Source organism: Apteryx mantelli, chromosome 8, assembly GCF_036417845.1.
Source record: "Apteryx mantelli isolate bAptMan1 chromosome 8, bAptMan1.hap1, whole genome shotgun sequence".
NCBI classification, from domain to species: Eukaryota; Metazoa; Chordata; class Aves; order Apterygiformes; family Apterygidae; genus Apteryx; species Apteryx mantelli.
This window is the reverse complement of record NC_089985.1, coordinates 27,530,882-27,557,396: the sequence shown is the minus strand read 5'-3', so window position 1 is coordinate 27,557,396 and position 26,515 is coordinate 27,530,882. Positions and strand designations below refer to the sequence as shown.

At 40.0% G+C, this 26,515-nt stretch overlaps 1 protein-coding gene across 13 annotated transcripts in view; it reads left to right on the top strand.

Moving 5' to 3' along the window:
• ADGRL2 (adhesion G protein-coupled receptor L2) overlaps positions 1-26,515 on the top strand; it is a 392,431-nt gene that overhangs the window by 211,999 nt on the left and 153,917 nt on the right. For 12 of the 13 annotated variants that reach the window (XM_013961433.2, XM_013961430.2, XM_013961432.2 and 9 more), the window contains exon 3: positions 4,610-4,651. The gene's annotated coding sequence lies outside the window, so the exon portion shown is untranslated. Of the gene's footprint in view, positions 1-4,609; positions 4,652-23,333; positions 23,411-26,515 lie in introns of those variants that run through there. The other variant, XM_067301002.1, reaches the window with a different exon arrangement.

Below are 26,515 nucleotides of genomic sequence, written 5' to 3'. Positions count from 1 at the left end.
CCTAAAAATTTAACATTGATGGAGCACAAGACAGCACTGTCATATGACGTGGGCTTACCAAGGTTAGGCTTCAGCACCTCCACTTGAAAAGTCTCCCCAAATTGTCACGAGGCATCCCATGTAACGTAGACTGTCATACTGTATATGATCACATCCCTTGTCATGTATGAAAAGTACACTGGGCACAATTTTTCCTAAATTTTCATAATAAGTTGATGCTCTTATGTTTTTTTAGTACCTTGGGTTATGAAGCATCCAGAAAAGCTGCTATGGCTCACATGGAGATAAACTGTAGAGAGACTTTCTGGTGCATGGTCAGGGAGACTGATCAGACTTTATTATCATTCACATGATGTAGAGTGGCTCTGAACACACTCCATATATCTGTCCAGGACAGGAGAGGCCAAGTCAACACTGGGCCTACCCAGGGCCTCCAACATCTTTAAGACAGCAGTAATCCAAAACCTTATTTGAAAATGGGCTGTGACATTTTATTACTTGAGAGCTGATGAACAGCTATGAGAAATGCAAATAGAAACAAGAGGCAGTGTAGAATATTCACTTTAATGTAAAAGAGCAAAATCAACTAACTGACTATTTAAAGACAATCTTCAAAATATGCAGAATTATGTTTTAATGCCCTCTGTCTATCATTCTTTCCTATATATCTGACTGTGATCCAATCTAATCCAATCCATCTAATGTATTTCTAATGTATTTTTCACCACAGAAGCTAGGCGCCATTAGGAACTTATCCCTGTTCCCACTTTACCTTGTGGTGACATGTTTTCAAATCAGATGATATTTCTACGTCAAAAATATCAAGACTTCCCATAAGCTGAATTTAGTACTTAGCCTTATGTACTTTTAGCTTCCTGACTCTTCCTACTGTCTGCATTTCAATATGTAGTCCCCAGTATCTGCTCATCACTCCTAATTACTTTTATTTTAGTCTATGGTTTCTGGGCCAAGAAGTTTAAAGAACTATGATGTACTCTGACGAAGCATTTAATCAAGGATGAGTAATCAAAGAAAAAGCTTTTCAGGGCAGGGTGGAATATGGGAGGAATCATATTGTCTGCCCAATTATTGTGTTTCCTGTTCTCAGCCCTTAAAGAGCTCCTGCAGGAACCAGAAGACCTGCCCATAGCTTGATGGGGAGAGTTACCAAATAGTAGAAGCCATGTAAAAAGGGAGTGGTGGCAGAAACAACATAAAGTCAGTGAAGTAGACAAGATTTAAAGTATACACACTTTTCATCTCCTAAAGCCTTTGTCATCAGAGTGCCAAACTCTCTAGAAATATTTGTGGCTATGGGTGAGGAGCAGGGGAAACCTAACCATTCCTAAGAGATGTTATCAGATGCATCAGGGTTTGGCTGTAAATTTGACTACATTGCTGTGGTGCGCAGAGAAATGAGTGAGGAAATATCTGATTAAAGTGTACATTGCTGCTGAGGCAACTGAATGTTGCCATAGCAATTGAGATGAAATGTGCAAAGAAGTGAGATAATTAAATCTAACCCCTTTAGTAGTTTTGATAGTCAATGCACTGCCAATAGGAAAAGTTATCTTCAGTGTTAAAGATAAAACATATTCCTCGTGGAAGTACTCCTTGCTGGTATTTTGTTGATCTCTTTCTAAATATCTTGCTTCAGGTAGCTAATTTGAATGCTCTCTTTAACAATCAAATACAGTTTTGACCTTGGTCTATAACAGCCTAGAACTTTTGCTGACTTACTGTATCATGGGAACTGTCTACACAAAATATCCAGAATGTTTTTATTCTCCCTTCCTCTGTGTACAGTACAGTAAAGCCAGGGCTGTCATGTCATCGCTTACAATTCAATAATGTCTAGAACGTGCTGCCCTCTTCAGGAGCCAGCGATTAAAAATATGTGATTTTGTTTATTGATTCAGAAACTGTAATGAGCAAGCAGGAACTACGGAATCAAATAAGTTTTTTGGCATTTGTAATGCCAATGCCAGAGACACTGAAAGTAGCTGCAACTTTATAGATAAATCTGATCAGAAAAAAAGGCAAATCAAAAACTAGTTAGCACTTGACAAACAAAATTTGAGAATTGGGTGGTCAGACTCACATCCACTCTGATTATTTATTTGAGCCAGTGAAAGCAAAAATGAGGAGAAGCCTTGAGTCACTCTTTCTAAAATAATAATTCTGTGTTCTATTTACCAGCAAATACCCTGTTATTAAAAGTGATTTATGTCCAAAAAGAACTCATACATTAGCTATCGTACTACACTTCTTTTACTTTCAGCTGTTCTGCTCAGGTAAATCAATGTAAAGATTTATACCGTGATTTGGCAGAACATTAAAATGTACACGCAACTTCAAACACAAGCGTCGCTGCAGCAACTTCAGGAGGACACTCGTGCGAAGCACGTATTTAGGAACTTGCGGCTCAGAGTCCAGAAGTTGGCACACGTGGCTGATAAACAGGGGGGCAGGCCCACAATTTTCAGTTCTTATCTTACAACATTGTAGCTCCTGTTGTAGAATGTTAATAATAAAAAAGTTTAGATCTGGAGGCAAAATCTCCCTTTTTGTGCATACAGTTCCCTTTGAAGTCAATGAGAACTTTTATTCATTTATGAAATTGTGAAATTTTACCAGCGTACAAGCAGCTTTGAAAACATGATTACGGCCTTGTGGCAGGGGGACTCAAAAGCCAAGCAGGGGAAAGGCAACTACTACCTGCTGCAATGAATGGCCTTTTCATGCCACAGCCCTGAACGGGCGGCGGATTAATGATTACCTCACCCAGCCACCACGCACCTCGCGCCTGGCGAGGCTGAGGAGCCAGGATGCCTGGGAAGGACGCAGAAGCCAGGGCAATAAGGTGTTCGGGCGCTCGGCTGAACTGAGGCGGACGTTCAAAGGGCTGCTTTTAAAGTCAGTGAAATACCGTTCCTTTGACTGAGGGAGACCCTACTTCCCTGTATTTCGTGAGCAAAGCAAAGGAGATCCTCTGCGCTACCTCCCGCACGGAGCCCCGTGCAGAAGACGGAGCCCACAAAGAGTGGAGCCGAAGTGGCTCTAAGCCGTCTCCGCGGATGCTCATGCTGAAGGCTGGATACAGGCCAATGAAGCGCTGTGTAAATTAGAGCAGCCCTCAGGGACTGTTCTAATTTACATTAGCTTTATCCAGGCTCCCTATATCTTGTGCTGTGCTGCAACCTAGATTAAGTCTGAATTTCAGCAGTACTGAGCACTGTGGAAACTCCCTTTTTGCCCAAGGTAAACTCCTGGAACGGACGTAGCTCCTGTACCTGGGGAATTCTGCTCTAGCTGGACACTCCTTTACCTGTAAATGCCTGTATTTCATCCAGCGCTATATGCAGCCTTGGTGAGAGCCTGGAATTAATCTATCATGTATTTTACTTTTCAGTTTTCCTTAAACGTAGTAGCCCTACCTAGAAGTCAACATTTTTTCTAAGTGGTTTGTGACTATATCTGTAACCTCTTGGTTACCTTTTTAAAGGTAATTTTAAAACTGGATTCCTTAATTCCCTCCTTTGCATGCTTACTTTAGGATTTACTTTTCTTAAAGAATGTAAATATTTAAGAATTACAAGTGAGTTTTAAATGTTCTCCTTTTTTGGGCATAAAACTCCTTATTTTACCTCTGAAAAATATTCACAAGGCAGATAGGCACCTGTACCATTTCAGTGGGAGTAAAGTTCTGTTCTGTATGTGAGATGATGGCCTGTTGTCCTGAAAACTGTTTATTCTCAAACTGTAAAATTAGGACGTATAGCACAAGATGTTATAGAAAAGCCCAAATCCTGTTTGTGTAGCTATTGAGTGAAAGCACTCACTCTCTCTCTGTTGAGCCTCTAGTTAAAGGAATTGGTAGCAGAGATTCATTTTTTTCTAAAGAAAACAGAATAACTCGTATGTCAGGTATAAAACAGACTGAAGGGGATAGTAGAATAGAAGAAAGAAGAGAGTTTACTAGTATCCATTCTTGAATTTCCACGTGCTGGTGAGGTGTGTTGTGTACTTAGTACTTCTTCAGTACTCCAGGCTAATCATTGCAAATGTATAACCCATGAGCAACATTTTTCTAAAGCAAAATGTAAAGGATGATTAATTGTTTTAATAACCATGAAAAGAATGTGTTTTTTTTAAAAAAAGAATCTTTATACAAAGTTCTTGATGAGTTCATAAGGAAACCTCTAACATTTCATTGAAAATTATCCCTTCTCATCTTAACTCTTTATGCATGCTTTATGCTGTTTTCTCCCCTTCCATTGCAAAGTGACAGTAAGCCCAAGGGTGTATGTTCAAAGGCACAATCACAAGTTAGATGCCAAGATCCTGTGTCTGTATTTTATGAACACTATACAGATAAATTCCAACAGGCACACAGTTCTAAATACAGATATGCACAATAGCCCATTCTTTTTTTCTAAGCTGGTACCTGCTAAGTACTTGTAGTATATATTCAAAACTGCATTAAACTATTGATCTATGATTTGAATATATATTTTCTTTTTTTGTTTTGATGCTGATGCATTGTTTGGCAGCTAGAATCCCCGCAGATTAGGGTATAATAACTAATAACATTTTCTTTGCTTTCTAGGGTCTTTATGGCAGAATGATGAATTCCATTGTTTCCAGAATGGTAAGCAGAAAGCTATTTTTGTTTCTGATAACAAAGAACAGAAAGTAAATTCTTTTAAGAAAAGATTGCCAAATTGCTTGAGAAATAACTGTACAGTACAATTTCATAATTATATGGCTTATACAGCCAAAAATATTTGAATATTCACAATCCTGTAAGCTACCTAGAAAAGATCTGCAGAGTATTATACTAATTCTTAAAACAAAAATCAGTTAGGATTTAACATCCTCATTAGAAATACTGTTGACCCCTGAATGCTCAATTTTTTATTTTTCTGCTTGGTTTATCCTAATCTGTATATTCCCATACACATAAATACATTTTCATTCTATCAGTGAAGAACATAAATATAGCCCTCCTTTAGGCTGAGAAAGGGTGAGTCCCATAAAATGTGTTACTATTTGAATTGTATAAAATTGATCTTTATATATGTTTCACTAGGGCTTTGCTGCATCTATGAATTTAAAATTATATAGTTTTGGACATAGACATCGCTTCTTCTGCATGCTATCATGTTGTTTAAAAAAGATGGTTTCATTTGTCGTTCTTTTTTATGACTGAAAAAGGCAATATTTATTTTACCCCTTGATCATAACATCTTTACAATCAAATAAAAAGAAAAATTCATCATACTGTACATGTAAAGGTCATCCTAAAATAACACTTCTGAGTAAACTATACTGAATAATCCTATGAGTATGTTGCTAAGGAGAAATGTTTTCCAAGAGGTCTTGGGCATTCTCTTTACAAAAAAATTTCTTTCCCACTTCATAAAAATGTAGTTTGAAATCAACATAAAACCATCATGAAGTGAAACTACTGTTAAAATGGAAAGAAATATTACTCAAAAAATATCCCCTTGGAGCACAAATTCTGACTTGAAATGTGACTGCTTCTTAGTGTTACACTTGAAAGATCTTCTATCTAGTCCCAAATGGAACTCAAGATCCTTTAAAAAAGGAGATTATTCACAAACTTTAATGCATAAAAGCATAAAACAGTGATAGATTTAAAATACATGGTGCTGATTTTTTGTTGTCTTTGATAAAAACAAGTGTTGTCAGCGTTCAAGAAAACTGATAGCAAAACACAAGTTATACAATGAATTTTTAAAAATGATGACATGTTTTCCAATGAACAAGGAAGGAGACTTGTTCTTTCAAACTTTTTTTCTAGGAAAGTAAAACCTGCAGGTGAAGCTGTTTTGAACAAACGTGGCTTTGACCTATAGATCTAGCTCTCCAGTGATAACAATGAGGTCTGCCTTGGCCAAGTCTGCAATGTATTTTTACCTCCCTGATAACAGTGGGTATTTCAAAAGTGTCAGGGTCGAGGATCCTTTTGGGGTGTATCTCTGATTAAAGAGAAGGAAAAATCATGTAGAACTAGCAGCAAAAAAAGGACAGTTCCAAACAGGCATGAGAACTACAGGTAACCTCCTTCATCCCCAAACATAAAAATGTTCAAGAAGAACTCAAGAGTAATTTTTAATCAAAAAAGATTAACTATGTGACAGTTAAGTATGTTTGGGATTAAACCATCAAAGGGCCTGTCTCTTTTGTGTGTATTTGCCTATTAGCAGTAGGTACTTGGCACAAGGATCATATGTAGGTTGCAGCCGCAGCCAGACACTCGCACTGCATACACCCTTTTCTGCAATGTTCATTAGGCAATAATATTGTCAAAGGTAAGTGTTTACCAGCAGCTTCAGTCTACTTAAAACCATTTTAGCCCGAGGCTAATCTTGTGAAGAAGGCTTGGGGGAAGGGCAGAAGAGAGAGACAACATTTCATTTTTCATGGAAACAAATGTATTCAGCTAGTGCCCTGATCTGAGGTAATTTACAGCTCTAAATTTGCATGTTAAGTGAAATTATAATTATTCTTATTTTGAGGGCAACTGTGTGATTTACACTATAGGCAAAGAAGATAGGACAAAGGCTTAGACCTTAAGGGTTACTACAACAAAGACAGTAATAGATTATTTTGGGGAGAATTAATTTTTATATATATAACCATATACACCTAAATGAGCTTTCCGCATCTTGTTCGGAAACACAGGGTTGTTCTGCTGCTTATGGATTTCGTCTATGTAAATATTAATTCAGATATAAATATTTTTTCAAGTTGGGTGTCTTTTGTTTAAGCAATGTGAAACAGAGCTTCCTCATGTTACTCCCTTTCACCACTGCAAGGCTTTCTAATTCTAAAAACAAGATAAATGCCACAGAAGAAAATAAATTGTTGAATATAATTAATATTACTTTAAGAAAATACTTTCCTTCTCATTCCCAATTCTAGCTGTGCTTAATGAATAAAGATTAAATGCACATTATTATGACCAGTCACAACAGCTAGATTTTAATCTAAAAATGGACTTTTCTCTATATATGTTAATAAATGATCTGTTACCTCAAATTATTCCAAAATACATAGTATTTAGTGGTAGAATTTCATTAAATATATACCCATTTTGTCATGAATTTCTAATTCCGTAACTGATTTTAATGTATGGAAAATCATGTTTTAGAGAAACTGAGACTGCTAACAAACGTGGAAGACCACTGCTACTATAAATTGAAGAAGACAAAAAATAGCTCTCACTTTTCTCTCAATTAAAACTGTGTGCAATTATTCTTGTAGACTATAGATCTCTTTTGGGATTCTGGTTACACTGAACTTTTTGGTTCATTTCACAGGAATAATATTCATCTTAATTAGCAAAAACAATTGATAGGCTTTTTTCTTTTCTACAAGAAGGAGTTCACTTAGTGTACTGATTACCAGTAGTAGATTATCCTGATAAATGAAAAGTTCTTGTCTTTTGAACAGCAGCTGAATATGTTATCTGTCTTCAGCCTTGTAGTTTCTTTGTTAGACATCACCTTGTTGAGACAGAATGACTTCCTTGGTAAGTGGTTGACCCATTTTTTTGTCTGGCACCCTAACATTGCTGGGCATTATGCCAAGTTGGATTCTGTAGCTATTTATGACTGCATTCAAGGTTCAACTATGCAAATCACAACTATTAGCCAAGAAAGCATAGCAGATTTGGTTTTTAAATATTTCCATAGCTCACAAGGTCAAAGCATTTGTTTTCACAAATTTAAAATATAGTTTTGTAAGTAATGATCAGGAATGTTTGAAGAGATTGTCACCTTTTAACATTTTATTTAGACTGAATTAGATGGAACATAAACATTTTTCCTCAGTGCCACAAAATAATTGTATGGAGTGCAGGAGGAAGAGACATGAGCTGAAGTGAACAAATATGCATCATCTTATCTGTCTTGCGAATAGCTTAGCAGGCCGTACAGAATTGCACTAGAAGGGCGGGAGGATGAGCTGTGGCAAGAAGCGTCAAGAAGGGCAGGCTGGCGCCTGCAGCCCGCGCGGGAAGGAGCCGGGCCGCGGGTGCTCCTGCGCCGCCGCTCCGCTCGGGCTCCCGGGCAGCCCAAGTTCGGACCCGAATCCCAGCCCAACCCCAAGCTGGTTGATCTGCACGTGCACGTGGGCCCACGCCAGCCGAGGCTGCGTATGCACCTTTAGGCCTTGAGGTTTCGCAGCCCTGCGGCCAGGCACCGCCGTGGCACGGGCGAGTTCGAGCCCCGGCGCCCCGCCAGAGCCGCGATGGCCAGGGCCGTCCAGCCCTGTTCGCCTTCGTTTCGTCACCCCACGCCCTGCCCACGGCATCGGCCGCAACACGAAATAATTAACAAGGCCGAACCTCTGCTGCGTAAAGAATTAACCTTAAAAAAAATAAACAAAACAAACCCCAGGAAAACAGACAGTTATCCAGGCTCATGGTAGTAGGGCAAAAAGCATTCCAGAGTCTATTGACTAAGAAAAGCAATTTGAGCTTGAGCTAACAGTGGCTGAATATAGTTTTCAGTTGTGAGATACTTTTTATTTATCATCTCAGTTTTGTGGGTTGAAGTAAAATAATGTGTTTTAGCAGAAGTGAAAGAATTATGGGAGAAGTGATGTGTTTGAGTGCAGAATAGAGCCAATTAAGATGAAGTAATTGTCAAAGTCTGATTTCCCTGTCTTAGCTAACACTCACTCAGAGCAGAAGGACTCATTGATCTTAATGGGGTTTCTTATCTTCCCTAAGAACCACAGGGCTGAGACTGTAGGGCTTCCCTGCATTATCCATAACAATATTTCCCCATACTTTTCCTAACAAGGCATGAAAGAGGCTGCCAACAAAGTAGGGATGATACATTAAAGTGGGACAAAAAAAAAAAAGGTTGAATTGGGAATATGCAGATTTTTTTTATCAAACTCAGGGTTTGTACAAACAAGTAGAGTTTGAGCCTTATTAATACTGTACAAAGCCCTGGAATTTATTCATGGTTAAACTTCTATTCTTTAGCCAATCCTTTTTAGAGTCACTTCTCCAAAGAAGGGAACAGAGCACTGTATTATGGTAAACACTAGCAACTCTGTCCACAGTCAAATCTAAATAATACTTAAGAAACTAAATCCAAAACATTAGCAATAAAAATCCTTAGCATGTATTTCTTTCCTGGGAGCCTACTTGGAAATTGAATTCCACTGAGCTGCACTTACACAGAACAGAATTCAATTAAAAAAAAAGTCCGCTTGGATTCCATGCTGTGAAAAAGCCCTTGCAAATTTATTTTAGGGACTTCGGGTGTGGAGCCTGGACATAGTTTTATTTTATTTTTTAATGGAATCAGTCTAATGTCTAAGGTTATTCTTTACTTGCCTCTTCTGCACAGTTTTCACATATAAGCCAACTGAGGACAACTCGTTATTAAAGAAGTCAGCAGGTGTCCTGTGCTCTGAAACATATTAAATAAAGAACTCAACGGGATCATGTTGACTGTAAGCTTCACAAAGAAATTAAATAATAAAGACAGAAGCTCTTCAACAAAGACCATTTCTGTGTGCATAAAAGTGTCTTGTCTGAAGGTGGAACACTCTCTTATAATTTTTTACTAGAATCTCTATCTTGGTATTTCCTGAAAACAAGTAACTATAGATTTTAGAGACTCAAGCTTCCTGATCTGAGTCTTATGCAATAAAGAATGATCAGAATGGCAGGAACTGAACAGTCAAAATCTGCCCTTCCCTGTGCAGCTTCATTGCTTAACAAAAGAGCCATTGCAAAATGCCCACGTTATCACTCTGAACTTTGTTGAATTGTCTTATCTGTGTCAATTTTAATACGCAATAGCTCTGGGAAATACAGAGAAAAGAGTAGAAAAGGGTCCATTGTATTTGTAGTTAATATTTTCCTAACGTATGAAGCTTTCCAGTCACAGTAACATTTAAAATAAAATCCCTCTTGAGATTTAAATGTATATTGGGATTAGGTAATTTGAAATCACATTAGAAAGGTTCAAAAAATATATAAATACAGTGTTGAACTTCCCACTGATTCTGAGTTGCTGAGTAATTGCGCCAGGCAAATGTTTTAGAGTGGGCTTTAAAATAGGAGTCACAAAGTGTACTGGATTTTCATTTATTAAAAATGTTGTCATGAAGTAATTGTGTGAAGAAAATTGACAATTAAGAAATGTAACTAAGTCTCTGAGCAAAAAGGAAACTAGATTTAATTCTCTTTGAAAAAAAAAAAGAAATGTTGACTTCAATAGAAGTAGGCCTGGGCATCTCAGACTCAATTGGAAAATAAATTATCCTAAGTGCATCCAGAGTCACCGAGCATCTTTAAGAAACACAGTGTTCATAATAAAGCAAAGTCTTCTGACAGCTTAATACGACTTTAAAGTAACTAATATGAAAAAATATTACAAAACCCTTGCTGACCAGGTGTTTTCCCTTTTTATCTATACAATATATTCCTATAATGACCATCCCATGCTCTGTCATTAAATTTTGAGCTTTCCTTTCAGGTGCTCCGCATCAGACATATGGCATTCTCATCTGCAGGTTTTACCCCCAGTCTCCCAGTTAATCACACAGGCTCCGGGAACAAGAGTTTGCTGCAAACACAATTCCATACTCTGGGAATCAGTGAGTTAGTATGAATTTAACGGAACAATTAAAAATTCCTTTTCCAAAACACACTGTTAATTTTAAGACAAGATGTAAGATGACACATTTCTTTCTAACTATGACATCCAAGTTAATATTGTTGATGAGATTTAACAGGCATAAGTATTTGTAGGACCGGGCATATGGTCTTGGTTCAGCAAAAGTTTGTTCACCTAAGCCTGTGTGTTTGCAGAAGCGGGGCCTCAACTTTTAAGTTATAGGTAAAAAATAAGTATGAGGCACCAAATTCCTGATGCCGTTCATTCCTACGAATAATTTATTCCCATATTAATTTTTTCAAGAAGGAAACAAACAATTTTCTAATATTAATTCTTCCCTAGGCATAACTTAAACTTTACTTGAATTAGTTACTATATTTGCCAATCTCTTGTTGTCAGCCTAATGTTTCTTATATGGATAATTATATGTCTAATAGAAATATTTCCTGGAAAGTTCAAATGAAACCACAAAACTAGTCCAGTTAAATGCAATTCAGTCTTACTGTATGATGGAAATTTTTTCTCCTATCATTTTTTCAAACCTTCCAGTTGCTGTTTGCAGATCCCCCAGGAAAAATCCATAGCGATCCTTATCCTTTCTTAAAATCAAATACATCCTCAGCTGTCTCCCGGGGTCAAAAATTCTACCAGTGCTATCTTGCGCCCATTCTCAACCAAATGCAAAAACACCTGTGATGGACAATATGCTATAGTCATCAAGGGTCGCACTGGTAAGACTGAAAGCAGAATTTGATGCAACGTACAGGCTGGGAGACTTGTGGCTTAGTCCTATACAACTGTCTAACTCCAGAATTCCAACTCCAAGAACAAGGTAGGAGTGTGGGATCTTACCCTGGAGATCTCCTGAGTGAAGCACAAATGGCAGTCTCTAAGTGCACTGGAAGAGTGAATGACCAAATAAATTGAATGCATTCAATCACTTTTAAGACATCTCATCCATGTGTAGCATTTTGATCCTGTGCTTGAGTAAATGTATGATTAAATTTTTATTAAAAGGTAATGCTTCTGTTTTAATGATAGTTAATTACGTATAATTAAAATGAAAGGATTAATAATATTAAACTTTTCATCAGAGGTGAAGATAAATATAAATACATATATTGTAGTATAATTAAATACAAATATATAGTATTAAGCATATATTAGCTTCAAAGCATAATGTAAAATACTGTATTAATAAGAATACAATAGGTAAAATAATATTATATTCCAGGAATTATGTCAACTAAAGGCCTGGTTCAGCACTTGTACATTCATAAAATCTACTAGATTGTGGGGGGGAGGTTGCAAAAAATAGTTGAGATCGCCTAATAATTATAAAAATGTCTCTATGAAGCAGATGCTTACACTTTTTGCCTACATCACCTTTTCATGTGAAGACTGAATTACAATGTTAAATGATGTACACTTTGGCTACAAAATAAATCCTTTTTAGAGTCATGGATTAGAATTTGGAAATACCTCATTTTCACTTCAGCCCTGAATCCAAACATCTCTACAGGCCTGACTTCCACTGATTTTCAAAATCTTTGAATCATGCCTTAAATATTCATTCACAGGGAATTGCTCTTGCATGCTGTTTACTTACACCTGAGATATCTAATCTCATTTTGCCTCTCTAAATTTTTTTTATATTTAGTGAGGCAACAACACAACTTGATCTCTACCCATAGGTACACCATGTTTTAAACTGTAACACTCATTCTGGTTGTCATTTCTGCCATTAAATGCAGAAAATCTGTATCTCCACATCTAAATTGCTATGAATCCTCCAATTGTTTGTCCTGTAAAATTTTGTGTATTAGCATAGTTTAATAAACTGAGAAATGCATTAGCTTTTTAAATAAATCTTTAGTTCTAAATCAGAGAGATGTTTTGGTCTCTGCAAATTATAAGACACTAGTATTTGTCTAACAAGACCTTAAGACCCTCAGAAGAATTTTAAGGACTTTTATGAACCTCTGTATGCATTCTTTGGCTAGATTTTGGCAAAGTTTTAGTGTAACTCCAGTACAACTCAATCAGTTTATTTTATAATTAAAATCAAGGAAATAGTAACAAAAATACATAATATATGGTACTCGTGTTTATAATGGAAACATCCATAAAGAAAGAAACATGTTCTAACTCTTCTCATTACCCCAAAGGGAATTGCATCTTTAATCACACAAAGCACAACGGCTTTCTAATTTTGTTTAAAGTGTTTCAGTACTTACAAAAACCAGATCAGGTTATTGTAAATCTAGAGCAAATTAGAATCATTGGCCTCTGCTCAGCTGTATTCAAGAGTACTATGTAAATCATAAATTTAATGGCATACTAAGACACACATCTGTTTCTATTTTGTAGAAGTTAATAATCTAACTTCAGAGTATTTAAACATTACTTTCATTAACTGGAAAATGTGAAAAATAGGGACTGCTCTAAGTCACAATGTGTTGTTGCATTATGCCGGGGAATATATAAAAATTGCAAATCTGTACAGTAAAACATAATTTTTCTGAGAGATATGCACCATTGTCTGTTCCACGACCTTGCATCTCCTCTTTCTGTTTACTTAGAAAAACATCACTTATACAAGCAGAGCTGCATTGCTAAGTAGAATCTGCACCTGCACATAGTAGATTTTGCTTTATATTTTTAGCAGCAAATGTCTTTCACAACAGGGAGCGGATGATGCCTAAATTCCCTAAACCTATATAGATAATGACCTAATGCATTACACAGTTTTCTTTTTTTACAGGTAGCATTGTAATAATCTGCAGATCAATATGCATATTGCAACTGATTTGAAAGATAACTTTGTTACTAAGACTGACAGAAATCTGCTGTTGCATAAAAGACTGATTTCTAGCATACATTTATTTTTAAAAAACTTACTTTGTGGTCTAGTATATATACTATTTTATCAGTTACTTCAGATTATTGTTCTTATTGAAAAGTTTATTTTATTCACAAATTAATACACTATCCTCTACCATATCTTAAAATAGGTGTCTGATATAATTTCTATAATTTGCAAAGAACCAGTTGTGGGGGATTTGTGGCAGAAAGGCATCGCCGTTTTCAATTTTTGGCTGTAAAGACAGTTGTTTTCCCAAAGGAAATGAATGAGTAAACATGTATGTACTAACCCTTTGGAAAACAAATTAATTGAGCTGCAAGTCAGAACAGAACTGGCCTGCTAGCTTTAGCACTGTAAAAAAAGATCTATTTTGTAAGGCTTACTACGATAATGGATTCTAAGGTGATCAATTTTGACCAATGAATTCCTTAGAAACTCAAAACTGGGTTGCACTAAAAGGCAAAGGTAAAATATGTAGAAGGTTAAGTTAAATTAAATCTTTATTCATAAAAAAATACAATGCCAAAAATAGTATTTCTCATAGAAAGTTTTCAGATAGTCTATTCATTAAAAAAGATCCAACCTTTGGGAAGTGAGATGTAGCTTATGTGCTGTTTTGCTTGTGCTAAAATTACCTGCAGTACTAGATACTTTGCATTAAAACATGGTGTGCATAAAGGTGAATGGGATTTATGTAAATAGCTATATGAATATGTATCTCACCTTTTACTAGGGCTAATTTCAATGAGCTCTATTTGAGAGGGAATTATATTAATATATACAACTGATAGGGAATTTGCACATTTATTTTACTATCAACAAAAATTCTAAAGAAAGCAAATTAAAGCTGGGTAGCCATATGGAGAGGGTACAGCAAGAGACAAGAGAAAGGCCAAACTGGGCACCTAAATGGTACGGTGCGAACTTGTGGTTTATTCTTCAGTAAGATTCAGTGATTGCATACACAGGAAGTTCGCCCATTCCTGTGGAAATGGTGACTACAAAAACTAACTCTAGCATGCAGAGTTCTCACTTTGCTTTCCAAGCATGCAATAAAAGCTTAAGTATGTTGTCTTACTGATATATTTAATGTAGTACTATCATTACCAGATATATCAGATATAATATAAAAAGATCACCTTTTGGTGTTGATTATTCAACAGACAGCAGCCAGTGCTCTTAGTGGGATGAGAAAGAGCATCTTAATTAATTATTGAATATATTTTAATATTTATAATTAGCAGTCGTACTAAGCAGTCAATCGATGTTCCTTACGACAGTAGCATGGTAGTAATATCATTCTTTGACTGCAGTGTTTTTAGAAAGGCGTAACCATACCTTCAATCAGATTCAAATACTATTTGTCAAAAACATCGAGGTCTGTCAGAAGTAAATGATCGTTTAATTAAAGAAAAAAAGGTGGAATATCTTTGATCCATATACTTTAGTGATATTAATTCCCATGTGCTGCAGGTGTTTGTAATGTATAACAAATCATTACTGAAATGCAGGCTTTTATAGGCAGTTTCGGTGAAGGAAAATGACTGTTCTTACAGCTGCCAGAGTTACACCTGGCAGTGTAACACAAGCATGACAATATGTGAACTAGAAGATGTAAGCTTGGAAACAAATCTGGGTCTCCCTCTCCATCTTCTGTCCACGCCAGCTGGGATGGATGGCAAAGCAGAACTGATGTACAGAGTGGATGCGGAGGGGGAGAGACTGAATTTGCTGCTGCTTCCAGGCTTTCTGACCAGTGATCCATGATGCATCTCTGGTGTCTGCTCCAGAGGGAGCCAATCGCATAACTGTCAGCATTTCAATGGCAGTCAGTACCAAGAACAAAAAATATATTCTTATAAAAAAATAGAAGGGACCAATTCCTTCGCTTAAACCACAAAACAAAATCAAAGCAAGTATAACCAATCAACTGAGGTTATGAGTACTTCCAGAGTGGCACGGGAAAGGGAGAAGCAGAACCAGATGACATGTACATAAAGCGCCATTGATACATTGTCTTGATTAAAGCTACCAATTGAAAAATTTAAATTAAAAAAAAACTTGTTCTTACAGAATTGTTCAGAAATCTTACTTGTTCTTACCTGATGGCACATGGGAAACATGGTAAACACGGTAAATGGGAATGGGAATACACAAGCTTGGGAGCAAATACAGCTCTCACACCCTGCCTTTTGATAAGGGAATGGGAAAGTTGCAGTCATGAGGTGAGGAAGACCCTGTGGGAGGTTCTTTTCTGTTCATGATTGATCACGATCACTCTGTTATTTCATGTTCATAATCTATTACCATATCTCTGAACTTGATTATTGTGACTATGGAACAGACTTTTATGTAGGCATTTAGATAGGAATCTAACTAGACTCCTAAAGAGAAATGTAGAAGGGATTTAAGCCCCTAAATTTAGAAAAACCTCTGCTTCAGTGCTGCCTACCTGGGGAGGACGTCTATGTTCAGTAGGCACTTCTATGTTTTTATATGAAATTTTCCTACAGCTCTAACACTCATCATGCCAAGCACTGCTTCAGTCAAGATAAAGCAGACTAGGGAGCTTTGTGCCCACATCATTGCTAAGGCTGTCTATAAAACAAAACCGAGCACTTAATGGTGATAGTCATGCTCTAAGAGTGCCTGACACCCACCAACACGGCTACGCTCTCACTGAACCCAGTGGTAACTACCACTTTCTCCTACAGGTGTAGCTTTATTCTATAACCAGTAGCTAGAGACTTGTCCAAAGTATGTGAAACAGGATCAGTTCTCCCCTCTGCCTGAAGGGAGTCAAATGCATGTCTCTCCCCAGCTACCGAGTTCTCTAACCCACAGCCTGATCGGAGATGGAGATATTCTCCCCTTCTCCTGTTAAAGCTGCTCACCAGGCAGAAAATAATTCAGGGTTCACTGGGCCAGAAAGTGAGAGCACCAGAGGGAACATGACTCTGTAGCTTAATGATTTGTGCAGTCAACTGGAATGGGGAGGCCTGAGCTCTGGTTGGTGGTCCAAGATTTTGATGTATTTTATCCTGTGACTATTCTGAGGAAAGTAAATTCAACCTTACCCCCTACTCAGGCATCTAAATTTTCATGGGTTTGTAGTGCCATGCAGATAAAGGTGAATACCTCCAAAAGTCTTGGCCTACGTTATAATGTCACAGTCAAGAACATGGATTTTAATAGTATGTAGGATGCTTATATTAGACTCTTAGGTAAAAAGAGAAAAGGCTTCATGGATTCATACTTGGAAATGCAGTAGTTCTCCTTTGAATGATCCATGCTTTGTTCACCTTTTTTTCATCACCTTTCATTTTGTGGCATACTATCAACATAACAGGGCAGCCAGCTGCTCTAGTTAAAAGCACTCTCTAGTGGATCTGAGTTCTAGATCTGCACCTGAAGTTTCTTATGCAGATTGTAGAAAGTAGAGGCATTCAGCATAGACATCCAGGCCTTCTCCCACTCGGTTCCACATCTTCCCACACTGTTACATGAAGCAATCGCGTAACAGGAGGTGAGGAAGGTGGTGAGAATACGCAGTGATCTCCAGACGTGCCAGTCTGAGATGCGGGGCACCTCTCTGCCTGCAAATTTGTGAGGGAAAGAGATACAGAGATTTAGCAAAGTCACAGAAAATTATATAAAATAGAGCTATGTGAGGGGAGGAGGAGAAAGAGCTCCCTACCTGCCAGGCAAAAATGCATTTATTTTAAATAGAAAAATCTATTTAATTTCTTTCTACTCTCTTGGGCCTTGCTTCTTTCCTTAAAAAACATTATTTGTGGCCCAAATGCAGAAGTAGTGCCTACACAGATATAACAGTTGGAGAAAAGGGAACCTAGAAATGTGCAAAACTATTTGGAGAATTGGGATCTCATGGACATCTCTCTTCCCCCAAAAGCTCAGCACTGTAGTTCTTTACTGATATCATTGTTTCAGCTTCTGTACTGAGTTGTTCATATGATAACAGGGAATTGTACTCGTCATTTTTTTAAATGTATTCTGCTACATGAATCCTAACAGCTCAATCTTGAAAACTCTTTGGCCTTCATAAATGCCTGTGGAATTAGACTGCAACTTTTCTCCACCAACAAACACCCATAAACACACAGCAAGGAACATCCTTCCACAATAACACAGAGCTCCTTTGCTCCCCCAAATTTGCATTTCAGAGAGTGGAGAAACAACTGCAATGTCTTAGCATGAACATAAAAAAACCTGCATCTAAATTCACTGGTAAAAATCTTATTGATCTTTTATAATGGATTAATGTGATACAAAAATCCTGTATCAAAATACGTAGTTAATATGGAATACACATGCTTTTGTTTCATAGCTGCACTCTCTCTAAACAAAGTTGTTTCTAATATTACTTAATTAAACAAAATTAAATTAATTTCTGTCTAAGAAACAAGAAACAACAGCTTTGTTGAATAAAATGATCTTCATTTTCTTGAAGCTATTTAAATTAAAAACATGAGTTTCTACAGTTGGAAAAAAAACATCCATGGTTAAAATGTTTGAAGCCCATCAATCTCTTTAACCACACAGCTAATGCGTTCCTTCTGTTTTCTTTGAATGAAATCACCATGAGTGGTTAGATGTTGGTTTAACATAAAACAAATGGAAATGGGTGTTTCCTTAGTTATGTATAGAATTTATTTTTAAAAACAATTAGCAAGTGTTATGAGTAAGTCAATGATTTTGCCATTTCTTAAATAATAATATAGATTATAAGTCATTAAAATTGATTAGTGAAGTAAACTATGTATAATGCAAATTCGTATTACATTTATTTGTTAGGAACAGCTGCAGGATTCTCTTATTTTATTGATGGGCTTCATTTTTTTCCCAGGTGACACTAAAATCAATTACTTAGTTTAAAAGACCGGTAATAGTCAAGATATATTTCCAAAATCTTAAGACGATACGTTAGATATTTCCTATTATGGGTTATATCATGCATACTTTATTTATATAAATTTGTCTGCAGAATTAATTGGAGCTTTCCCTAAATGAAACAAGCAAAATCTGGCCTGTTCAGTTTTGTGTTGAAATGGTGAAATCGTCTAATGGTTTATTACTTTTCCATGTGCCAGATTAGACCATGTCTTTACATTATGCCAACTTTAGGCTGATGCTACTGTACTACGCATATATAATCTCTTCTGTCAGTCTTTGCTTATATTGCATCTAATTATATGTTCATTGATACATTATTCACAGGAGTGTGTACATATAGGAGGAAGTGTCAGTTGCTAATATTTAAAGTTCAATCATTTCATAAAACTCCAGCAGTAAAAAAATAGGTTGCATGAAATCTGTGTAAACCTTTTCTCATGGGGGAACTAACGCTCAGGGCAATATAAAAATTATTTATCAAGATATTAAAACATTTTAAATTAATCTTTTTCAAGAATAGGCAGATGTAAGCTGCAATTCTATGGCAAAAAAACTCTACTGGGCTCAACAAGATCATATTGCAGACATCATAATTTGGCTAATTTTTGCCATAAGTTAAATCATCTTTTTCAGATGCACCTTCTCCAAGTACACAGCTGACAGTTAAATCTTTTCCAGTTGTTACTGTCATACATGTAGTCCCTAGAAAGACTCATTGATATACAGTTCTTGTGATTATTTCAGAAATTACTACGAATTTGCTTTTAGTTTTTCAAGGACATGATCCAGTAGGGTTGTCAAAGTAATCTCAGAGAGAGACACACAGAACATACAGCTTAACATGAAACATTACAAAACCTGACATTAGTGAAATGGGTAGATAAACATATTAACAAATGATTTTGCTAGGATTATAAAATTTCTTGTAGTCTTTTCAAGGTAGATATTTTGCAATGTTGCAGAGAAGCAAGATTTAAAGGAAAATCTACTTGTCTGTATTCACTCATGGAGTCCATGTGGAGGGAGGTACATATTTTTGGAGGAATACAGCAAAAAGCAAATAGTAAGCAGTCTTTATGGTGAAAAGAAAGTTGATTTGTCATAATTCCTTTGTATCTTAATATTCAAATCTGGCAAAAATTTTGGCTGAGCAAGATATGAAGAATTGAGTTCAAGTATGCTATGGGTCTGTGTGTGTGCAATTTTTCTGTTTTAAAGAAACAGATGACGATTCATGTGCAGTAAAATTAATTGCTTGAATAATAATATTTTACTTGCCCAAACAATATACCCTTCTGCAAGGTATTCTTATATTTTAAGCAGGATTTAATGAGAATTAATGGAGGTGTGTGTTTTCAAAACAAAAGCTGAAAGGTCTCTATGTGCATTTTTACCAATTGTTAAAACTCAGTTTTACAACTCAGAGTTGTAAAACTCCATCTCTGCATGTAGAAGGAAATATGATTCCTGAAGCTCTTGATGAAAAAGGGGAAAACAGACTTCAATCCTGCAGTTGAATCCATGTGGGTGAATCTCCTTCCACTTCTGCAAACATTAAGAAAAGGCCCGTTCTGCAGTTCTGCAGTTTTTTGGGGGAGGGGGGAGAGGGGTAAAAATCTTACTGAAACCTGTAGACTTTTTGCTCCAAATAATAGAAGAATTCCTCTCTCTCACTTCCTCTCAAAGGAAAACTGCCAAGCCCACATAATTCTTGTTGTACTCTTGACTGTTTTCTGGCTAAATCCTGCTCTCATCAACTGAGAAAAAGGCTGTTAGTTCAGGGCTACCACTGTTTATCTGTAGTTACATTTATTTGGCAAAAAGTTGAATATGAGTGTTAAAGATATGCAGTAAAACTATAGTAAAATGATATCTAATTGATTATTTATATCTTTACATTTCTATGACCTTCTTTGTAAGAATGTCTCCATAACAGATGCATCCAATCCTCTCAAGAAAATCAGTTTCTAATAAAATACATTAAAATGCCTTTATGATTTAATTCCATTAGAATACATAAGGTTCTATAACGATATTTATATTTTCAGCACAAAAGGACAATCAGCTATACTGGGAATACACAAAGGACTTAAAAATATGAAACAAAACCCAGACAACCTGCTTTTTTGCTACATTTGCCACTCGCAGTAACTCATACTTTTTACTTTTAACTATATAGTAGGTACAAAACCATCACGCAGACGCATGATCTTCTGTCCTTCCATGCTGAGTTTGGTTTTGAGGCGGTTTGCAGATTTAACCCAGCTGAAAGTGGCCTCGGGAAGACTGACTCCTGCGTATAGGCAGATGCCTCCTTTTGCCCGGAGAACCTGGGGCTGCTCTTCACGCTCCCCCCCGCAGGTACTGAGCACTGAGGAAGGTCAGCATGGCTGGGGCCCGCGTTTCAGTGATTTTTAGATACGAATCCTTGCGACTGTTGCTAGCATTGCTGAAGGTTTGATGTTGTTTTGAAGACCAGCTTTATCATTCTTACTACCTTATGCAGCAAGGTTTTAATGATTTGGTTTCCTTTTAAACGTGTCATGCTTCTCTTAATGCATGTTAAAATTTTCTAAACAGTAACACTAATTGCATAGGTATGCAGAGAAATTGAAATAATTAAGTTAAAAATAAATCATTACCATTAACAAAGGTAATGATCCTGATTTCCTGGTGTGGTGTGGGTGTTTTAAGCTGAATTGTAAATATGCTTTGGACCTAAAAGAGCTTAACAAGCCCTGAGTGGTCCTGTCTTGTGCCAGTGATTCTGTGGGTAGATTCAATTGAGAGGGCTTTTATTCCACTGTTGTAGCCAGAAAAGGGAGGGATGTCTAAAAATAAGGGAGAAATTACCAGGACAGGTTCGTGCTGCTTTGATCTTTGGCTGTACCTCTGTTTCCCCCATGGCCATTGCAGCCTGGCGCTAATTCAGAGCAGCCCTCGCCGAGAAGTGACCGGATGGGAACGTGCGCGGAGCTCGGGGTCGCCTTTCCCCGCAGCCCTGGGGCCTGGTGTCCCTCCCAGGGCCCGTCCACGCCGCGCTCCTGCAGCAACCAGCACTTGCTAACTCCCAGCTGCTTCTCGCTGACCTTGAGAGCCAAAATTTTTCATGTTACACATCCTGAAAGGTCAGAACGGAGCCTCGGTATTTTGCATCAGTACAGAGAGAGAGAGGAAAAAAACTCATTTTTAAGATAGCACTTTTGGGAGGAATGCAACAGCGCTACTAGACTGCGTTTTACATCTGAGCACATGAATGAGGCAACTTAGTATCCTTTAAATCGCTTCCAAGTGTTGTTTACCCTGTCCTGACATGTTTTCCCTAACGTATCGCTGTGCTCCGACGGCTGGTGCGGGTAGCGAGCGGCGCAAGGAAACGCGCTCAGCGGGCGAGAGCAGCGCAGCTCCCACGCGAGGGAGCGAAGGGAACGGGCCGAGCGCGCCGTGACCGCGCCGCGGGGCCGCGAGACCCGGCCGCTCCCGCCGCCGCCCCGCTCCGCGCTGGTGCTCGCCCACCGGCGGTCGTTTCCCGGCGCAGCCGGCGGCGGCCGGGAGGAGGGAGGGAGGGAGGGAGAGAGGGAGGGGGCGGCCGGGGCCGGCAGCGCGCCCGCCCTGGTCCGGGGCCCCCCCGCGGCAGCGCAGGCCGCCGCGCAAGTTTCGGGGCGCGGGAGGCAGCGGCGAAGTGCGGCGGAGACGCCTGCCGGCGCGCAGCGGGCGCGCAGGGCCGCGGCGGGAGGCCCCGGCCGCGCTGGGGCCCGAGGCGCCGCGCAGGGGCCCCCGGCGGCTCCGCGGCGGCGGCAGCTCCGCGCGTCCCCCACCCCCCCCAGCGGCGCCCCCCCCCCCCGGCAGCGGCGCCGCGGCCGCGGGGATCCGCGCGGGCGGAGCGAGGCGGGCGGCGGCGGCGCGGAGCCGCCGCCGCTGCTGCTTCACGTTTTGTGCTGAGCGGCCGCTCATTTTTTATTTGCCTTAAATCTCCCCCCCCCGCCCCTCTCATACCAGGGGTGGAAGAAAGGGCGGGGGGAGAGGGGAAGAGGGAAAAGCAGGAAGGGAGAGATTTTTGTCCTTCGCCGGTGCTGCGCTACGTGATAATATGTTTATATGATTAGCCGAGCCCAGGGGAGGGAGCGGAGACGGAGGGGGTGGAGATTGGAGGCGGCGGCGGCGGCGGCGGCCGGGGTGACTCCAGTTCGGAGCCGGTGGAGAGTCTGTGTCAGGACTTGGCGATCCCCGGTCGCGCACGGAGAGGTGCAGGAGCGAGGAGGAGGCTGCGATACAATTCATTGGGATTTTTTTTTTTTTTTTTTTTGGTGTGTATGTATTGCGTTTTTTCCATTGCTGCGTGCGTTACTAGCTCCGCGCCTGGTTCCAGGTCTCCAGTCGATCACGGGGCAGCAGCATCGAGAGGAAGATGAGAAATTTGAGGAGGGGCTGGACCTGTATCATGCCAGAGGCCAGAATGTCATCCGGGGAGATGTAAATTAGGTCGATGCGAACGACAGAGACACAGAGGAGGGGGGCTTTCATTGTAAAATTTTTGAGTTGTTCCCCGCTACTCCTGCTGCTGGCATCGCCTTGATTTCCCTTCTCGTGATCGTTGCATGAAAAGGACTCCAAGGGCTGGCTACGTACCGTGCGCGCTGCACCTATCGTCCCCTCGATTTCTGCCTTCTTTAATTTAATTTAATTTTTTGCGTGCGAGGGGGGGGAGCCTGGCGATACCCTACGTCTCGTGCGGAGCGGCGTGCTGGAAACTGCGGGAAGATGTTGACTTAACCCTGGCGAAGCCCTGCCGGCTGGCTGCGCGCAGGAGAAGCCGCCTTCCGCCTCGTCCCAGCCTGCCGAGCCGCAGCGCCGGCCGCCCCCCGCTCCCGCGGCGCTGCGCGGCGCGGACCGACTCGGCGGAGCGCTCTCCGCGGGCGCGGCGCGGCGGCGCCCCGGCACGCACCCCGGCGCGGAGGTAAGCACCGCTCCGCGCCGCCGCTCCCGGCCCGCGGGGGACGCTCGCCGCGGGGCGCGCACAGCCCGCGCAGCGCCGCGCTCGGGGGGGGGGGGGCGGACCCGCCGCTCGGGCTGGAGCAGCAGCAGCAGCAGCAGCAGCAGGAGGAGGAGGAGGGCGGCCGGGCGCAGGGTCCTCCCTGCCTCCCCCCGGCGGCGGAGCGGGGCCGCTGCCCCCCGGCCCGGCCGCCTCCTGCCCCCGGGCCGCCCGCGGGGCTCGGCGGGGCGCGGAGCGGGGCCGGGCGCGGAGCAGGCCCCGGCGGCGCCCGGCGGGGAAAGTTGTCTCCGTTTAGTAAATAATTACCTGTTGCGGGCTGATTTTTACGACCCGGCCGAGCGTCCAGCGCGAGCGCGCGCAGGGGGCGAGGCTCTCCGGGGGGCGGGGGGGAGATACATCGCCCTTGGTCGGTCGTGCGGCGAGCACAACTTTTTTTTTTTTTTTCCCCTTATTTCTATTTATTTTCACATGTAGAAAACTGGGGCCATCTGGAGACAGAAAACAGAGTATGGCATGAGGCACCGTTGCTGTGTCTGGCTCTAAAAATAACCTGGTGTTGTTAGTCTGCGCGGGACTCGCCGGAAAGTCTGAGCGCTGCCGTGCTCAGGTGCGGTTCGCTCCGCGCAGCAGCGAGCGCGCGCGCGGACGGGTCCCGCGCAGCAGGCGGCCGCAGCCCGCGCGCCCCGCCGCGCCGAGCCCCTCCTTTTGTTGCCTGCCGCTGAAAGAGGTGCCATCTCGCATCATTCTGCACAAATTGTCTGAATTAATGCGAGTGTGAATGCTTACCGTTTGAAGGAGGGGATTAGCATATCAAAGGTTTCCTCGCCCCGGCTCAATTGAGAAAACTTCGGCTTGTCTTCCATTTGCTTCCAAGCAGAGGCCCAAAGGGCAGTGGGAATTGTAAGGGGGTAAAATGGGGAGGTGGATTTGGGTTATGTTTCTGAACTTTCGCTGTTTTGCAATTATGTGAGTGAAAAGCAAGGTCTGCGTGCTGCAGAGCCCCTGCAAGCGCGCAGACAACTATATTCTATTGATTAATGGTTTGTTCCAAGAAAAAAAGTGACCTTCTATGACAGCCACTGTTGCGTGGTTTCTGATGTCTCCTCTCTGCTAGTGGGGTTTACAAAACCTTTTCTACTGGACTCATGCTTTGGGTATGGCCTACACATTATTGCATTAGGGGCCTGAATAGGAAGGACCTTCTAATTACTTCAGAAAACAAATGAAATCTTGTAATAAAAAGCTCTCAATTGCAAGCCTTTGAAACAAACATACTTTTCTTCTTAATGGGTAGACTAGCATAATAGGTATTTTTATGGAGAGTTTTAAAAGAAGTTTGATGACCACCAGCCATATGCTTCCCTCTCCTTTTTATCCTAAAAAAAAGTGAAAATGTGTATTTCTTGTAATTTCATTTAATCAGCTATACTAAGTTTACTAAGATGACTTAATTTGTAATTATTCTTGCCCTATAATAAATAGTTTAAAAATAAATATGGTAGGATTGCTGGTCTGGTAGTACTGCAAAATATTAGTCATGTTTTAAGTTGTTTTACGTGACTGTAAATATTTGCACAGTCTTTTATTCATTTGTTACTGTTTCCTTGCATCTGAAAGGAGATGTGGCTCGGCCTACCCTTTCATTATCTTTGCGAATCAATATTCATAATCTAGCAAACCAAAAGCCAAGCAAAACCCAGTTATCTGTCAATAAGTTGGGACCTTTTTCAGGGACCAGATGCTTCTTAGGGACTGTATTCTGGTTTCTGTCTCTGGGAAAAAGAAAAACTTCCTGTGCCTCAAACCTTTGAGTTGAATGGTATTGAAATACGTGTTTTGTGTTTTGAAAAAGTGTATTTAAGTACCTGATATGTAGGGGTGTGGGTGATTTGGGCTTTTTTTGGTCCTCCATTTGATAGTTTCTTTTTTTGTTGTTGTTTTAACATGGGGATGATATGCCTTTATTGTCGGATGTCTTCACTTATGCTTCACTTTTGCTTCCATTTAATAAAGAAGCTGAGTATATATGGAGTAACTGCAAAAAAACCCTGCAGTTAATTAAATAATTTACACAGGATTCTGTTAAATGGACATGAACATTTGGGTATTTTGTAGATAGATATGTTTAGTGGTCCTAAAATTGTGTGTCATTACTTTGAGGTAATTTTCAGCAGTTTATTTACCTAATGTCTTCAGCTGTCTGAAGCAGTACCTTTTGGTGGTATAAAAGGAACATATTGATGTAATTGCCATTATCACACTTAAGTTGTTGTTAACTAGTCTGCTTTGAATGCACAGTGCTATAAAGAAAGCGCATTATCCTTTGGAGCTATTAGGGATAATCTAAAAATTGTCTTGAAAATGTTGCACTTCAGTTTATGATGGCAGCCCCAAATTCGACAAATCTGTAAAGGTAAAAAATGTAGTGGAAAGGAGATTTTCAACATTCAGATGATAAAATTGGGCCACTTAGAGAAAAATAAATGTGCTGCAGCAGCACTTCAGCTGCCATTTTCAATCACTGTGGGTTACTATGTGTTGGCAACAGCAAAGAAATGTAGACACTCGGATAGCTCTGGGAGCTGGTAGTTGGGGAAATCAGGATATTGAATCATATGGGGTAGAACAAACCAATTACTTCAGGTTTTGACTTGAGAATTTCCAGTAAACATTTTTTCCTGGCTTTTGGCTCCCCTGCTCATTAATAGACCAACATCAAAGCAGGCAACCAAACTTCCAAATGTTATAAAAACTAATGTAAAGATACAGATCTCACATGTAGTCTTGCAAGTCTTAATTTAAGACAAGCAGTTGGAGTTTTTATTGCTGCAATTTTCACAATCAGCAGAGACATTAACACCAGGCTTCTGGGTGTTTCCCTCCTTAAAATGAGCAAGAGGAGAGCTTTAAAAAAAACAAAGTTTGCTTAGTTAGTCCTTATTTGATCACTTCAGAAGCTTTCTCCATGTTTTATTTATCTCTTATTGCTTTTAATGCTTAAAGTCAGGAAAGGGGGTTACTCAGAGAGGAATTCTAATCTCTAGTAAGGAAGCATCTTATTAAAATTTA